General features: G+C 46.3%; 1 protein-coding gene across 4 annotated transcripts in view; it reads right to left on the reverse strand.

The window, feature by feature from the left end:
* The window catches only part of GALNT14 (polypeptide N-acetylgalactosaminyltransferase 14), a 227,687-nt gene that overhangs the window by 81,757 nt on the left and 127,580 nt on the right, over positions 1-18,350 (reverse strand). The window lies entirely within an intron of this gene.

Below are 18,350 nucleotides of genomic sequence, written 5' to 3' on the forward strand. Positions count from 1 at the left end.
GCTCCCTGTCCTCCACTAGCCCCGGTCGGCTTATCAGTACCCAACCCCAGAGACCAGGATTATAGTGGCAAGGTCTGGCTCAAAGATGGGGTCAGAGGCAGAACAGCAACAAACCATCAGCAACAATAAAAACAGAACGATGACAACAATGGCTGCCACCATTTTCTGAGCACTTCTATATACTGGGTGCTGTTCCAGGATCTTGACTCACATTACTTCATGTAGTTCTCAGAGCAATTCTATGAGAGGGATACTGTGCATCCCCTTATTATACAGATGAGATAACAGCCTGGAGAGGTAAGGACCTTGCCCAAGATCCCACAGTTAGGAAATGGCAGAACTGGAACTTGAATTCTAGTATCGCAACCCCAGAGGACATCTCTCCAGGGCAATTTGAGAATACCTGGTATGAAAGTGCTGGCCCCACGGCTGGCACAATTTCATGAATGACTGTCATTCCTCCTTGGCTGTAGAAGAGGCAGTGATGGGAAGGAAGGAGGAGTTCCATCTACAGTGGTGTGCTACTCACCGCCACCCTATCTGTTCCTTTCTTCCTCCTACCCAGGAATCTGGTATTTTTAAGAAGCATCAATGGGGTAGTGAGTAATAACCCTCACTGTACGTGGAGAGCACCTTAGAATGTGTAAGGTGGCTTCTGTATTCATGATCTCGTTTCATCTTCACCAAAACCCTCTGAACTGAGTAGGGAAGATGAAGTTCCAAAAGGTTCACTGGCTTGTCTGAGGTCACACAGGTGGAAAGTGGCAGAGCTCAAAGCAGAGCTCAGTTTCTTGGGCCCCTCCAGCAGAGGAGGCAAGGGAATGCCTCCCAGCCACAGCCCAGGCTGCCTAGTGTGGGTCTGCCCTGCCCACACCAGCTCCACAGCCAACAGAGACTGTCCACATAGCCAGCAGGAGGTGTGGACTTCAAGGCCTTGAGAAGCTGGACACCTAAATTTGGTGGTCACTTCCCAATGCATGTTAGCACTCTCAGCCCTGGGGAGGAGCTGGTCTGTATCTAAAACAGCTGAGACCTTCCAAGTTCTTAAAACATAAGACTGTGTTTCCAGGAAGAATGTGCTGATCAGGTTCTGATCTGGAACATGAGGGTTGGTGTCCTGGGGCTGACACTGTCCCCGAGGGTGGGGTGCTCATTCATGTGTTACTGACCCCGGTGGCCGTGCAAGTGTCTCAAGCTGCCTGGGTACTAAGGGCACTGAGCTGAGAGCTGCCCATCCCATTACTGAGTAGAATGCACCTCCTGCACTTGGGAAACCTGAACAGGGTGGCCCAGGGCAGGATCCACAGACAGCAGTGCAGGGGCTTGGTCCATGTGGCAGGTAAGAGGGGCTGCTGGCCAGTGTCCATGTTCATCTGGGGCACCATGGTGAGCTTATCCAGTAATTGATCTCTCTCTCTCTCTGTTATCTCCTTTTAAAACAGCATTCTCCTGCTAATAGCATAAAATGAAGCTTTGGAGACCAGAGATTTTTATCCAATAATTGATTTTATTAATGTCCTGTGATACTGTGGCTACAGAACATTCCAGAGGAAATCGGTGGGGGTGTGAAACCCCCAGCCTGTGCTTGGCAATGTCACAGCCTGATAGCTATCGTCTCTGCTTGGAACATCACCCACGGTGACCTTGAAATCCCATCCTCATGGGAAGGGCCATAGAACTGTCTCCCACTGGCTTGCTTCCAATTTAATTCATCGCAATTTTCTAAATAAGTTGTGAGCCCTGACAGTGCTCCGAGCTGGGGAGGAGCGATGTGGAGCTGGAAGGCCTCTGCTCTCGAGGGGATTGCATTGCAGAGAGACACACATGGAGATGCCTGCAACACACCGCAAAGTGAGTTCAATTACATGAGCGCGATGACAAGGCTGTGAGAGCAGAGGAGTGAGGGGAACTGGGGACAGCTTCTTGAGTCAGGTGTCAAATGAGTTAGATCTTGAAGGATGAGTAGGGATCTTACTTTGCTTAAGGGAGGATAGAGAGGGGAAATAAGTATGTAGCAAAAAGCCAGATAAAAGGCAGTATATTAGTCAGGGTCCTCTAGACAAGCAGAACCAATGGTGTGTGTGTGTGTGTGTGTGCGCGCGCGCACGCACATGTGCATATGTATATAGCCACATACGCATAACAACCTTTCAGTCAATGACAGACAGCATATATGACAGTGGTCCCATACGATTATAATACTATATGTTCGCTATACCTTTTCTGTTTTGATATGTTTAGATACACACATAGTTACCATTGTGTTACAAATGTCTACAGTATTCAGTATAGGAACAGCTGTACAAATTTGTACGATAGCCTAGGAACAACAGGCTATACCTTACAGCCTAGGTGTGTGGTAGGCTCTACCATCTAGGTTTGTGTCAGTACATCCTATGACATTCACACACAAGGATGAAATTGCCTAATGTTTCTTTTTTTAGAGATGGGGTCTCACTCTGTCACCCAGGCTGGAGTACAGTGGCTCAACCATAGCTTACTGCAGCCTCAAACACCTGGGCTCCAGAGATCCTCCTACCTCAGCTGCCAAGTAGCTGGGACCACAAGTGTGCACCACCATGCCCAGCTCATTTTCTTTACGTTTTATTTTTTGTGGAGACGGTGTCTCACTATGTTGCCCTGGCCAGTCTCACGCTCCTAACTTCAAGCAATCCTTCCACCTTGGCCTCCCAAAATGTTGGGTTACAGGGACCGCCATACCTGGCTACTGCATATTTCTTTATGATGTTATATATATATATAGTTTAAGTTGACACAGAAAAAATTTTATTATAAATAGGAATTGGCTTATGTGATTATGGAGGCTGACAAGTCCCAGGATCTGTGGTGCTCATACTGGAGATCCAGAAAGTGCTGATGTTTCCAGTGGGGTCTGAACACAGGAAAAGCCATGTCGCAGCTCAAAGACATTGGCAGGAGGAATTCTCTCTTAGCCTTTTGTTCTATTCAGGCCTTCACTGAATTGGACGGGGCCACCAACACTGGGCAGGGCAATCTGCTTTCTTCAGTCTACTGATTCAAATGTTAATCTCATCCAGAAACACCCTCACAGACACACCCAGAATAACGTTTGACCAAATGCCTGGGCACCCTGTGGCCCAGTCAAATTGACAAATAAAATGAACCATCACAGGCAGGAAGGCCCAGAGAAAAAAAAATCTGTTCAGGGAATGGCTAGTTCAGGAATGGCGAGGCCAGAATGTGGAGGACATGAATGCAAAGAAAACTCCAGAATGCAAAGAGGACATGAGTGAAAGAAAACTCCAGAATGTGGCTGAGTCTGCCTGAAGCAGGTCATGGAGAAAACATCTCTGGCCACACATGGAGGACAAGGAGACCAGCTGGGAAGTGGCCTCAGCCGTGTAGCCAGGTGGGAAGGGACACTGGAACTGGGGCCTTGCTGGATACCCAGTGAGTCTGGGAACTGGTCTCAGCCGTGTAGCCAGGTGGGAAGGGACACTGGAACTGGGCCTTGCTGGATACCCAGGAGTTCGGGGAAGGGCCTCACGTGCAGCTTGGGTGGGAAGGGACACTGGAACTGGGCCTTGCTGGGATCTGTTACAGTGAGTCTGGGAAGTGGCCTCAGCCGTGTAGCCAGGTGGGAAGGGACACTGGAACTGGGGCCTTGCTGGATACCCAGTGAGTCTGGGAAGTGGCCTCAGCCGTGTAGCCAGGTGGGAAGGGACACTGGAACTGGGGCCTTGCTGGGTGCCTAGTGAGTCTGGGAAGTGGCCTCAGCCATGAAGCCAGGTGGGAAGGGACACTGGAACTGGGGCCTTGCTGGGTGCCTAGTGGGTCATTGCCTCCTTGTGCTGGAGAGGCAGGTGGAAGGGCAGGCACGCATGACAACACCAGGAAGGGTGGGTGCAACTGACCTCTTGGCCTCACCCCACCTCTACTCTCTATTCATACCAGATAGAGGCATGGGCCCAAGAGGGCCCGAGGTTGCTGGTTTCCCTACGGGGCAGCTGAACATCCCAGCATCCCTGGCTGCAGTGCCTTCTGGGAGCACCATGTGCTGTGAGCTCTCCAGAATTTTGGAACTCTGGAATTCTGGCCCCTAGCAAGCCAGAGCAGCAGCCAGGCTGGCATGAGAAATTGAAAGAAGTCATGGAAGGTGTCCTCGGAGGGGCCTATTCCCCTCAGATTGTCACGTGCACAAAGCGCAGTCATAGTTTGCTGCACTGAGACCCCCTGAGGGAGAACAGCCCATACTGGGAGCTGGGCTTTTCTACAACAATATTTGAATGTATTAAATAATGGTGAAGGTGTGTTTAAAATAATACCACTACATAAAAAATAAATAAAATAAAATATCACGATTTCAATAGCACTTTACATTTTATAAAGCAGCTTGCACGTGTATCATCACAGAATCCTCACCCAACCCCTATTTGTGCAGGGTGGGATCAGTTTAGAGAGGTTAGGTGGCTGATCCAAGGTCACCAGCTGTTAAGTGATGGAACCACTGATTTAAACCTCCCAACACCAAAGACAGAAACAAGAAGAAGCATCTCCTCTACTAAGGGTCCATGGGCAGAGAAAGACCCTGAGAGTTGGCTTCTAGGCTCTTCTATTCATGAGTCCCCACATCCAGCTTCCAAAGTGCCACAGGAGGGCACAGTGTGGGGTGTTCTGGCCGCACCATCCCAGGACACCAGCCTCCTCCCTGACTCTGCATGGGGCCTTTGCAGTACATTGTATCTATACTGTAAATTCCATTTCCTGGCTCATACGAATATCCGTGAAAGCTTCTGAACACACATGTTCACCTTCCCACACTTCCCTGGTGCAGGAAGTGATACGTCTCTGGAAAACAAGAACAAACACCCAGGAGCTCCCAAAGGGTTCCACTCAGAACTGGGTCCACTCCTGTGGGGCCCTCAACAGCACCCATGGAACCCAAGCAAGCCCCCGCTTCACTTCTGACCTGAATGTATTCAATCTAGAGGGAATGTGTTTCAAAAGTATGATGCCACAAACAGAAAACACAAACATTATCTTGTTTAAAGTTTTATTTTTAATTAACAAATAATACCTGTACATATTTATGGGGCACAATGTGATATTTTGTTACATGTAGACATTGTGGAATGATCGAATCCGGCTAACTAACATTTTTATTTCCTTAAATATGTATTTATGGTGAGAACACTTAAAAGTCTCTATTCTGGCTATTTTGAAATATGCAATATACTATTATTACTAACTATAGTTATTCCTCCTGTCTAACTGACTTTGTACTCTTTGACCAACATCTCCCCCAGCCTCTGGTAACCATCATTCTACTCTCTACTTCTCTGAGTTTGACTTTTTTTAGGCTTCACGTATAAGCGAGATCATTATTCAGCCTTAAAGGAGCAGGAAATTCTGTGATTTGTGACAACATGGATGTATATTATGCTAAGTGAAATAAACCAGGCACAGAAAGACTAAGACATAAGCTTTTCAATAGAAACTGTCTCATTAAGTCTGCCAAACCCCTGGCCAAGACCATTGCTTAAATAATCTGGCATCAAAAACTAAAGCTTGATGGCACATTTGTTAAGTTGCTTAATTTCTCTCCTCCCACCATGCTTCAAGGAGAAATCTTGAATTTCCTTTTCTCCTTCCTTCCCTGGGACTGTTTTTCTCCCTCTCACTTCAAGCAGATTATCTGGCTCTGAAATCCTGGTATCCCTCCCTTCTGTTAGGATTTAAAGCTGTTCTACATTCCCACTCATGCTTTTGTCTCTCTCCCTTCTTTCCTGAGCTTGGTACTAGTAGTTCTCTCTTACTGTCCCAGTTGTCTTCTTTTTCACCTTGAAAATGAGAAACTCTTTATCCCTTTGATACAGCTTCTATCCTACCATGACCTGTGTCTGATCCTGAAGAGAACGTCTCAAATTTACCCTGTAATAAATCAGCTAACACCCAGGAAGAGTACTTACTATGTGTCATAACCATTTATATTTAATATTCACAATAATAGGTTCCAATGTTACCTTTCCACAATTACGGGTATGTAGGCACAGAAATAACAGGTCCCAAGTCCTATGCCCGATATCACACAGCTTGTCAGTGCTGGAGCTGGGATTAGAACCCCGGCAGCCGGCTCCAGCCTGCATGCTCTTTGCTATTAGGCAGCACAGCCTTATCACAGCCTCACTGCCATTTTCTTGGACCATCTTCAAAGACTCACTATCTGTGCATTTCCTGTCATTTTCCTCAGCCGACTTCTTTCTTTGCTTCGGGCTATTCCTCCTTCAAAGGATGTCTGCACATCCTTCACCATCAGCCCCTCTACTCTTCACTCTCCTTGCTGAGAAACCCTCCTGCTCCCAGCAGTGAGCTTATTACTAACAGCCAGGGCCAAAAAAGGAGGTATTCTGCAGCTGGATTCCTGCAGGAAGGTGGGGATGTGCTGCTGGGTTAACGTAGAAGAAGGTCAGAGTAGAAAACAGTGATGTAACTCCTTATTTAAAGATGATATCATGCATCTATCCATCCAATGTTGGAAGCTTCAGCATAACATGCCACTGCCCCATGGACATCCCTCCTGGGTTCAGTCAGTGACACAGAGGTACCAAATAGCCTACTCCAACCTTGAAGAACTGTAACTTCTAGATATGTCCTTCTTATATTGATCAAGAATCTGTCTCCTGGTAATATCTCCCTTTTGGATCTGGTTATGCCCCCATGGCCATTTGGTACTAGTCTTATCTTTGTCTTTCATAGTCTTCAAATATTTAGTGGCAGCTATTATATTTCCCAGATCTTCCAACCCGTGGTACCATCACTGAGACTTGCACCTCAGAAAAATTAACACAGAGGAGTGTGAAACAGGTAACAAAGAGTCCTAGACCAACTGAAGTCAGATGGGTTCATCAAGGAATTCAAACATGGTGGAGACTCTCCCATATGTGTGCTACGAAAAGGGAGATATTGCCCAGCATAGAGGCTGCCTTTTATATCAATGTTTCATGGAGAGATGTTGTTCTGTGAAAATGCTGTGCCTATGGTAATGCCTGCCATTCAATGGGCACTTATTATGCACTAGGCTCTACACCATATTTTATCAGGAAGAGAACCCTTTTCTCCTCACCCACCCAGTCATATTTCCATGGAAGAGTTATCTCCCAAGAAAATAAAATATGGTGTGGAGCCTGGCACAGTCAGTGCAGGAGAACATGTAAAACCCTATCTAGGGCATTGCTGTGAGTATTGTAAACACTTCCAGTGTTTCTTTCCATCCTTTCGTGCTCCTCTCTAAGGGAGGCAAAACTAATCTCACCTGTTGGAGCCACACATGTTTTGCTGGTGGGCAGGACTCCTGTGTGGTACAGCCATGGCCTAGCCCTCTAGCATGCACTTCCACTGTCCAGGTAGAGCAGGTTGTCCTGTTCTATTTGTCCCTAGCTAGAAAGCACGCACTAGGCTTGCCTTCTAGAAGCAAGCCTTCTATCTCACCCAAGTGGCTGTTTGAATATGTAGATTTGGGGTCTGTGCCACCATCTCTCCCTAAACCCAGAGTGTTCTGGTCCCTCGGTTTAGAGTCGAAGTGGGGATATAGGAAGCTCCACTTCATCCTCAGGCAATTCCACATTGTCCATCTCAGCTTTTACCCAAAGCCTTTCCTTAGGGTTAGACGAGCTTGCTTGTCTCAGGTCATGAAATTAATAAAATTATTATTTGTTTCCCATTTGTTTGCCGATTCTTGTATGTGCCTCTGTATTGGTCAGGGTTCTACAGAAATTATCACCAATTGTGTGTGTGTGTGTGTGTGTGTGTGTGTGTTTACACGTAAATTGAGAGGACAGATTGATTGATTGGCTGATTGATTTCTATGAAATTGGCTCATGTGATAATGGAGGTACAAATCCAAAATCCTCAAAGTAGCCTGGAGACCCAGGGAACAGCTGCAGTCGAAGTCCTAAGGTGGTCTGCTGACAGAATTCCTTCTTGCTTGGGGAGGTCAGTTTTGTTCTTTTAAGACCTTCAACTGATTGGATGAGGCCTACCCACATTATGGAGGGTAGCCTGCTTTATGCAAAGTCTGCCAATGTAAATGTTAATCTCATCCAAAAGACACCTTCACAGAAACAGCCAGAATAATATTTGACCAAATATCTGGACATTGTAGTTTGGCCAAGTTGACATATAAAATTAACCATCACATCTCCCCTTATCAGAACCTCAGAGGGAAGTAGTGAGTGAGGGGTACCTCAAATGAATTCTAGCCCCCACAAACTTAATATATAGTAAGAAACTATATCCCCAATTTTCAAATGAGGAAACTGAGGCACAGGGAGGATAAATGATTTGCCCAAGTTCATACAACTGATGTCTGTCTCAAAGTGTACACTGTCTTCCCTCTTTTCAACAGACCCAGTTTGAAGCAGCTGTGGGGCCCTGGAGTTCTCATCTCCATGTAGCCACTCTACTTCCAGGACCACAGCCTCTGGCTACCTGATACCCCTCAGAGTGCCCTTGCTTTCCACTAGCTGGAAGCTTCTGTTATCCAGCACCACGGAAAACCAGATGCTCCCAGGGGACTCTTCATGCTAAACCATAACTAGATTCTACAAGGGTTCTGATGCACTTCTGGTCTTTCTAGAAGGAAAATCTTCAACATGAAAGGAGTAGTAAAGCCAGGAAAAAAATACAGGATGCTGAAACTAGAGGTAGGGTAGTTGAATGATAAGCAGAGGTAAGATGTGAGGCTGCCCTCAGGGTAAAAGTCACTGAGAAAATAAACCTTGGCTCCCAAAAGGTAAAAAAGCTGAACCTGAGTCTTCTGAAATTAAGCCCAAGAAGGGGACAAAGTGGTCCAGATCAGTTGTACCCTGGCTCCCAGAAGAAGCAAATGTAAGTCCTATGTGGAGGAAAACATCTCCAATTTAGGACCCCAGAATTCCCACAAAGCTCATCAAAAGACGAAATCACAATACAATAATACAATAATAATACAATAATAAATTACCAGACACACAAGGAAACAAGTCACTATAAGATAAGACAAGGCAAGTCTACTGTGTAAGAATCGGTAGAAACTATAAACAGATTTAGATACTCCAAGGACTTTGGATACAGGAATACTAGATACAGAATAAGCCATAATTGTAGATAAAATGTTTAAAATATGGTATAATGTAACAAAACTATACTTGTACTCCCCAAATTTATACAAATAAAAATAAGTAAAATAAAGTATGGAATAAAAATTAGTAAAGAACAAAAGACAAAAAATGGCTGGGTAGATTTGAAAAAGAACCAAACCAAACTTTCAGAAATAAAAGAATAATGATGGAAAGTCAATACCAAACAGGCCCAAGAAAATTGTTAATAATCTGCAAAGCATTTTCACTTGAATATCTCGTTTTTATTACCCCTATGAAGTAGCCAGGCTGGTTATACTGTTACCACTTCACAGATGAAAACACTGAGGCTCAAAGAAGCAAAGAGGCTTCTTCAAATCATATAAACAGTGAATTCAGGCCAGGCACGGTGGCTCACGCCTGTAATTCCAGCACTTTGGGAGGCTGAGGTTGGCAGATCACTTGAGGCCAGGAATTTCAGACCAGCCTGGCCAGCACGGTAAAACCCCATCTCTACTAAAAATACAAAAATTACCCAGGTGTAGTGGCGTGTGCCTGTGGTCCCAGCTACTTGGGAGGCTGAGGCACAAGAATTGCTTGAAGTGGGGAGGCGGAGGCTGAAGTGAGCCGAGGTCATGCCACTGTACTCCAACCTGTTTGACAGAGTAAGACTCCATTAAAAAAAAAAAAAAAAGAAGAAGTGAATTCACTACTGAGACTCTAATCCAAGACTTTTCATTTCAAAACTGTGTTCCTTCCATATCACCAGATGTTCCAGTCATCCATAAGACCCACTGTCAGCTAGTCATAAAATACTAAAGTATCTGCTTACCCCTATGCCTTTCTGTTGTCCAGCCAGTTAGGGAGTGATTTTATTTTTCCAAGGGCCAGCCAAGAGAGGGAGACGGTGCAACATAATCCCTAGTGAAATGCTAACATATCACCATATGCTCCCATCTCATACTGCTAATATAACTCCTACCTGCAGAGAATGGATGGTCTGGGAAGAGGAAGACTGTCAGTGGCAGACATTCCCCACAGCGTATAGAACAAGTTCCAGTGAGGAAGGAGGGGCACCCAGTCCTTCGCCTGCCTGGGCTCATGCAAAGGAAAGAGCTGGAAAATCCTTTTCCCTCACCGAGGGACTGCACATCAATTATGGATTATTAGATAAGATCTTCATTTTAATATTTCCTCCATGTATTATCACCTCTTCCTCTCACTGGAATTCTGTCTTGGGAGTTATTTAACTGATGTGCAGAAATCTAAATTTAATTTATTATGATCTAACTCACTTTAGAAGCCAAATTACCCTGCACTGGAGAAGGATCAAGTCAATATCCCACTTGGCTTTCTATTTATCTTCTGTGGGGGTTTCTCTCCTTCTCTTTAGTATTCATTTTTATCTCGGGTGCTGGTAATAAATTTAAATTTTCCTCAGAATTAAGCAATTGCTCCTTCAATGTTGTCATTTAATGGTTGGTATTAATTATATGAAAGGCACTCCTTAAATAGTTTGATAGATAGAATGGACATATAATAGAGGAAGAAAGGGCTATTTCTCACACCAAATGAGGTAGCACATAATTCAGCAGGGATGAGTTTACTTTTCTGTTCTACCTCCTCCTGTCCCTTTTCCCCACTTTCCTCCTCACCCTCCTCCCTCAACAGCCAGGTGCCTAGAAAATATGTCTGCTAAGAGTTGCTCTGCTGTGGCATCTCTGAGCCCCCGGAGGGTCTGCCAGCCAGGACACCAAGCCCGGATCCCTCTTTAGTGTGGGAGTCTTTTTCCATTTGATTTCTGTCTCATTTAGTCTCTGACAACAAAAGCAACCACTGCCCAGCTCTCTCCTCCCCACCACTTCGCCCGTAAACACTCTCACCACCCACATCTCAATTGCACTCCACATGCATTACAACTTTGGGAGAAGCTTCCAGCTTTCTGGAAGACGAAAAGTTCCAATAATTGTTATAATTGCCTAAAAATTCCAACAGTGAAACATAATATGATTAACTGAATGGACAGAAGCCCGGTTTTTGTTTCTGGAATAGAAAAGAAAAAAAAAAAAAAAAACAACTCACACATTTGGACCTTCTATGGAGATTAATTTACTTACAAATTAGCATGAGAAGGAGGTGCCAGGAAAGTCTAAGTCAGCATGACTGGGGAAGCGGGCCTGGCTCCCGGGCATGTGCCAGGAAGTGTGAGCTCTAATGCTGATGTATCTGCTTCCTTCCTATCAACACCCTGTAAATTCCACCACCAAAGACTTAACCCAAAACTCCCTTACGTTGACGGGCATCCTGGATTGCTAGTCACTTGTCTGGAGAATACATCCCAAATGCTGGGGGACATGAGGACTGAGAGAGCTGGTCCTACCCACACCCTTTATTTATTTTTTATTTATTTTTATTTTTTTTATTTTTATTTTTTCTTTAAGATAGAGTCTTGCTCTGTTGCAGAGGCTGGAGTGCAGTGGTGCGATCTCGGCTCACTGCAAGCTCCGCCTCCCAGGTTCACGTCATTCTCCTGCCTCAGCCTCCCGAGTAGCTGGGACTACAGGCGCCTACCACCACGCCTGTATTTTTTCAGTACAGATGGGGTGTCACCGTGTTAGCCAGGATGGTCTCCATCTCCTGACCTCGTGATCCGCCCACCTTGGCCTCCCAAAGTGCTGGGATTACAGGCGTAAGCCACTGTGCCCAGTCCCGCCACACCCTTTATTTCTGCATCTCCTTCTGTTTGTATTCAGAGACCAGAGCGGCAAGCTGGTCACTGGGGAGAAGACTCCGTATCCTCCAGCTCTGGTACCCAGGGAGCATGAGATCAAGGCGGGAGAGAGCCAAATATTCACAGGGGACTCAGGAAAAAAGGATTTGGTGGACTGGGTGGAAGCACAGGAGGGTGAATTTGCCTATAACCAGGAGGCCAACATTAGAAGAGAACAGGCACTGAGAACAGGAACCAGTACCCAGGAGAGTCCAAGGGGAGGGACTGGATATAGGTAGAGCAAAGCTGGAAGTGACTCAGAGAGGGTGGCTTCAGCTGGATGGAGCCGGGTGGAGCTGGATGCTGAAACACGCTGTCTCTGGTGTGCACAGTTGAGCCATCTTGGATGCAGGGTCACCTCATCAGATAGAGGGCAGGTCTGCAAGGGTTAGGCTGAAGCCATCTCAGAGACAGCAATAGGAGAGAAAGGAGGCCAAATCCTCCCAGGGTGGCCCCACAATGTGGCCGTAACAGCCTCCAACAGGACAGAGACAGGCCGAGTCAGATGCCCACCCCACTGAAAACTACTCAGAGGAAAATAACCCTAAAAATAAGTTTTGGATTTCTCAGGAGCAGAGCAGTTCTCCCTCCAAAGGTCAGGCTTCTCTCCCCTCCTTAGCTCACTGTAAAGGACTAGAAAATATCATAAGGCACCATCAGAAAGCTCTCTAGCCATAAGAAATAGCTACGGGGCCAAGCAATTTTCAAGAGGTCCTCTGAGCCAAGGTATCTAGCAGGGGTCATGAATGAGCAGACTTGGAGTCACTGAGAAATGTGAGCGAGAGTGGATGGCTTGTAGGTACCGCACAATACCTGCCTGGTTACACTGCTTTAAACCTGCTCTTGGGCAAAACAAAACATGCCCATGGGCTGACTTTGGACTGCCAGTCACCAAATTGTGACCCCTGGGACAGTAAGGGAATACAAGGAAAAGGGTAAAGAAAGCAAAAGGAGGGAAGAATCAAACAATGGAAAAGTGATCATAGTAAACATTATGCATTTGTGATTTTTCTCCTTCAAGGGATCCTTTTTTGTTTTCAACCCAGTTTTACCTGGACAGAAATGCAGCCCCAAGAGTGTCTGTGTGTGGAGGTGGGGATTGGAGATGGGCTAAAAAGGGAAGCACAGCCCCAGGGATGACCTCTCTAATTCCAGAAAGCTGGGTCTTGAGCTTGGCTCAGCTAAACATTTCCTTTCTGGTCAGTTTCAGGACCTCATGGTCAGTTTCCTCCTCCCCACAAGGACAATACTAATTTTCACCCTCACCCAGCTTCATAGCCCACATTAGGCTTCAGAAATGAGATGAGACATGAAAAATTGCTTGGTAAAACATAACGCATACATATTATTATTACAACATAGCTGTGGTTACAATTATTTCCTTTGGTGACTGAACGCTAATGGAGGGAAAAGGCAACTTACAGTCAGCCAATTTAAGTTGAGCTGCTTCTCCCTTCCCTGTAGCAGAAATGGGGTCTCTGACAGCATTCACGGATGACCAGGTGCCTCACCTCACTGTCCGTCTGTGAGAATTGGTCATTATCAATGCGAAAGCTTCCTGGGACTCAATATGTGTTTTCTACCCAAAGCTCCATCTCACACGAGTTTGAGCACAGTGCCATGCAAATGATAAGACAAGAAAACTATTTTAAGAAGCGTAATACATAAGGTTATTATCAGCTTAGAAGGCTAGAAATTGAGCTTTGTGCTAACTTGCTTTTTATGCACGTGGAGAGTGGGGGCTGGAGCCAGCACAGAAGCTGTGCAGGGTGATTCTGGAGAGAGACTTGGGTGAGATTAGAAGCCTAGACCTGCCTGAGACCCCATACCCCGAGGAATCTGGACTTCAGAGCTTCCTGCTTGACTTCTGGTCCCTTCTCCTTCTCTGAACTTAGCCCCGAAGGGACTTCTCCGTGCCTCCCAGGACTTTGGCTCCATGGGCTGGAATGGCCGGTCCAACAGCCACACTCATGAGTAATGTGTTTAGCATGGTTGGCAACTTCCTCAAATCTCCCTCTAGGTTCTTGCCAGGCAAAGATAACCTTGAGAGAAATCAAGATGGGAAGCTGTGGGAAGCCAGGCAAAAGAATTGGCTTTAAAAAGTGACTACTTCTCACACTGGACACAATCACCCAGAATAATGACAACAACTACTGCAACTAATAGTGGTGTAGCGTTTACTACACACCAGGCTCTATCCTAAAAATGTCCCTCGTTCTATACTCAGAACAAACCCAAGGCAGGTGCTCCTATTAATCCCATTTTACTGAAGAGGAAACTAGTTTCATGGTGCTAACAGGACTTGGCCAAGGTCACACAGCAAGTCAGTGGAGGTGCGGGGATGAAACCCAGGCAGGCAGACTTCGTGCACACCCTTGCAAAGTCCCTGCCATGACAGAGGATCATTCATAGAGTGAGGCTTCCAAAACTAGCGCCTGCCTGGAGACAGACCCAGGAAGGATGAAGGAGGAGGCATGGCAGGAAGCACAGTTGTACATTTTCTGCCAAGGTCATTCTGGAAACCCCTTCCCTAATCCACATGCCCAAAGATGTTAAACTGGAATATTGCTAGGAAGACAGTTTCAGAGTCAAGTGCCCCTAAGCCCTGCCACTCAATCGCCAAAGGTGACATTAGCAAGAAGCTTCCAGCTTTCAGTTGAGCAGAATTTGTTCCCTGATCTTCTGTGCCTACTAGGGGGAGGATAGATCTCCTCAGATAGTGTGTGCAGCAAGGGCCCAGAGCTTAGCGCATTTTCTGTCTTCTCGTAAATAAGGTGACATCCAGATACCCTCTAGCTCTCTCAAAACTAGGTCAGCTGCTGAATATGTAGGTGTGGGATGGGAGCGAATGACTTTGAAACGACTTTATCTTGTGGGACTCTATGGAGGCTGCTGGCTGGCTTTTAATAGAATGGGATCTTTTTATATCAAAAGCAGACCCCAAGTACCCAGACGCTATGCCTGCTGAATATGGATAGGGCAGGATACCTGCCTCAACCGAGGGTGATTTTAGTGCCACAGGAGACGCGGCAAGTGATCACGGCAGTGGGCTGAGAAGCTGCGAGAAATCCTACGTACCTGAACTCAACACTAGCCATCTCCAAAATGCAGCAGGAACCTTGCCCAGGGAATCATAGATGAATTATCAGAACGGGATTTATGATGCACTTGTTTATGTAAACAAGACCTACAGGGACATTTCCCTGACCTTGGGAAGCATAAGTAATTGCTCCCCAAGTGACATGCATGTCACCAATCATTCTTGTTCATTCATCAAAGCACTGGTGGCACGATCCTTTCTGCAGGTGCATCCTGAACTGTTGGAAGGACGTAAGGTATTGGAGTGACATTTCGAATGTCTCCCACACGAATTCAACTTCTTTACATCCATAGTGGCCTTCTTTTCGCTTTTTCAGAATTAGGTGTGCTCTTTAATCAAATCTGGTTACTGGATGGGAATCCAGATTTGCAATTCAGATGCACTGGGAACAGATTAATCACTTCACTAGAGCTGCTTTGGTTTACGTTTTACTTCATAAAAGTACTCACTGCAAGATTCCCTTAAGTTATCCATTTCCTTAGTGCATTAAGATCAGATTTTGGAGACAAAGGAAATTTAGTATCCAAACAACTTTTCCAGAGCCATATTCTGGAAATGAGATTAAAATTGCCAAAACCCCTGTCACCCCCTTGCCTCTGCCTTCCTATGCCCTTGCCCTCAACTCGCAGTGGCAGGGATCCAAAGTTCTCTGGCCCACAACCTCTGAGCAGGACATTTCCCTCCTGCAATTTTGTTATGCTGTGAGAGTGGCCAAGGTCTCAAAATAAATCTCTTCTTCCCAAGAAGAGGAAGTCAAAACCAATGGGATGAACCCAACCCTCAGATCTACTTATTTATTTATTTTTTCGGAGACAGGGTCTTGCTTTGTCATTCAGCTGGACTTCAGTAGTGCAATGATTGCTCGCTGCAGCCACAAACTCCTGGGGTCAAACAATCCTCCTGACTTAGCCTCCTGAGTAGGCTGGCTGGGACTACAGGCACGGGACACCATGCCTGGCTAATTTCTTTATTTTTTATGTTTCTGTAGAGATGAGGTCTCACTATGTTGCCCAGGTTGGTCTCAAATCCCTGGCCTCAAGCAATCCTCCCATCTTAGCTTCCCAAAGTGCTGGGAATACCGGCATGAACGACTGCGCCCTGCCAACCCTCAGATTTTTCAACACCATCAGCTCTCTTCAGTTTCCAAGGACCAGATTCTCTCTGAGGCCCCTTCCTTCAGAACCTTAGATCTGCATGGGTGCAACATCCTCGTCTCACTCACTAAATGCCTCCCCCTGGCCTTGCTGTCTCCAGCCCTGTCAAAGAGTCACTCTCAGCACATTAAACATTAAGGCTTTCCAGGCAGAAAAGATGACTGTACCTTCTCGCCTGCCTCCAAAATCAAGGCTGGAAGAGAGGCAGCCGGCACGGGTGGTGGGAGGGCGTGGTGCTTAGAGAAAGTAGGTCATTAGTGGAAAAGACTACAATTTTCAAGCGGTTGTTAATGCTCTGTTTATATGGATTTCTTCAAATGTGACATTTTAATGGCATCATAATTGTGTGATTACAGTGCAGTCGACACCTCTCCGGGAGGAAAGGCGACAGGGACTCTAGCTTCCTGCTGGGGGAGGCGGCTCCCTATATGGGTGGCCGGGGACCATGTGGCACTGCTCAGGCCAGGATGCCAGAAAAGCATGAGAAATGGCTCCCTGGAGGGCCCTCTGCTAGACAAGGGCCATAGGTTCCCAGGAAACTTGCATCTGGCTTAGCCCTTGAACAAAATCAATGACCCGGGCTACCGGAGGGGAGATAATGACAGAAGAACTTGCAATTCACTTCATTCATTCACTTCATGCATTCATTTATTTATTCATTATTTCTTGAGTTCTTACTGTAAGCTGAGGGAAAAGGCCAACAGACATGCAAAAAGAAAGAATGAAGAACAAATGAAGAAGGAGGTGGAGGACAAGGAAGAGGATCTCACATTTACTGGGCACCTACTGGATGCTCAGCAGTGAGCCACAATTTGGCACATTCATCTTCCTTGGTCCCTCAGCAACATCCTACCCCCTGGAAAAGCCCCGCTTCGAGTGCCCTTGTCTGTTTCAGAATCCCTTCTCCTGGGCTTCTCAGACTTTGGTGTCTTCTTCATCTCCTTCTCTGGCTCCTCCCTTCCCCTGGTTTCTCACTGTTGGAAGTGTGCATGGATTTAGCCCTGGTCCCTCCTCTCCGCTCATTACACTCTCCCTGCAGGTGACTTCCTCCATTCCTGTGCCTTGACAACCTTCTATAGGTGGAGAATTCCAATATACTTTTCCAGCCCAGATCTCTTTTCTGAGCTCCAGAACAATATCAAACAAATGTCTACTGGACATGCCCACTTAAGGTCTCACAAGCATCTCACCTTGCATGGATTTCAAATGGAACTCTTGATTTGCCCGTCGGAACTGGTGCCTCTTCCAGGCTTTCCCAAGTAAAGAAATGGCACCACCAGCCACATGGCTGCACAAGTCAGGAATCTGAGAGTCACCTTGACAATTCCTTCTTCCTCATTCTAAACCTCACTCTAATCGCTTGAACCCACACATACCTAACCCATCCCCATGTCCTGTTGGTTCTATCTGCAAAGCATGCCTCCATCCATCTACCCTCCTTTTCCTATCTCTACAACTATACCCAACTACCACCAACTGCATTCTGGAATACTGCATTTGGCCCCTCCAATTCATTTTCCAAAGTCGCCTTGTTTTGTTTTGTTTCGTTTTTAGATAGAGTCTTGCTGTGTCACCCAGGCTGCAGTGCAATGGCACAATCGCGGCTCATTGCAACTTCCGCCTCCTGAATTCAAGTGGTTCTCATGCCTCAGCCTCCTGAGTAGCTGGGATTACAGGCGTCCACCACCATGCCCGCCTAATTTTTGCATTTTTTTTAGTAGAGATGGGATTTCACCATGTTGGTCAGCCTGGTCTCAAACTCCTGACCTCAGGTGATCCACCCACTTTGGCCTCCCAAAGTGCTGGGATTACAGGTATGAACCACTGCACCTGGCCCAAAGTCACCTTCTTAAAAATGACACCTGTGGCTAGGCACGGTGGTTCATGCCTGTAATCCCAACACTTTGGGAGGCGGAGGCGGGTGGATCACGACGTCAGGAGATCAAGACCATCCTGGCTAACACGATGAAACCCTGTCTCTACTAAAAATAAATAAAAATAAAAAAAATAAAAATTAGCTGGGCGTGGTGGGGGGTGCCTATAGTACCAGCTACTTGTGCGGCTGAGGCAGGAAAATGGTATTGAGGCAGGAGAATGGTGTTAACCCAGGAGGCGGAGCTTGCAGTGAGTTGAGACTGTGCCACTGCACTCCAGCCTGGGCGACAGAGTGAGACTCCATCTCAAAATGACATTCATTCCCATCTCTCCCATTCTGGCTCAGAAGCCCT

This window comes from Papio anubis, chromosome 14 (genome assembly GCF_008728515.1).
Source record: "Papio anubis isolate 15944 chromosome 14, Panubis1.0, whole genome shotgun sequence".
Classification (NCBI taxonomy): domain Eukaryota; kingdom Metazoa; phylum Chordata; class Mammalia; order Primates; family Cercopithecidae; genus Papio; species Papio anubis.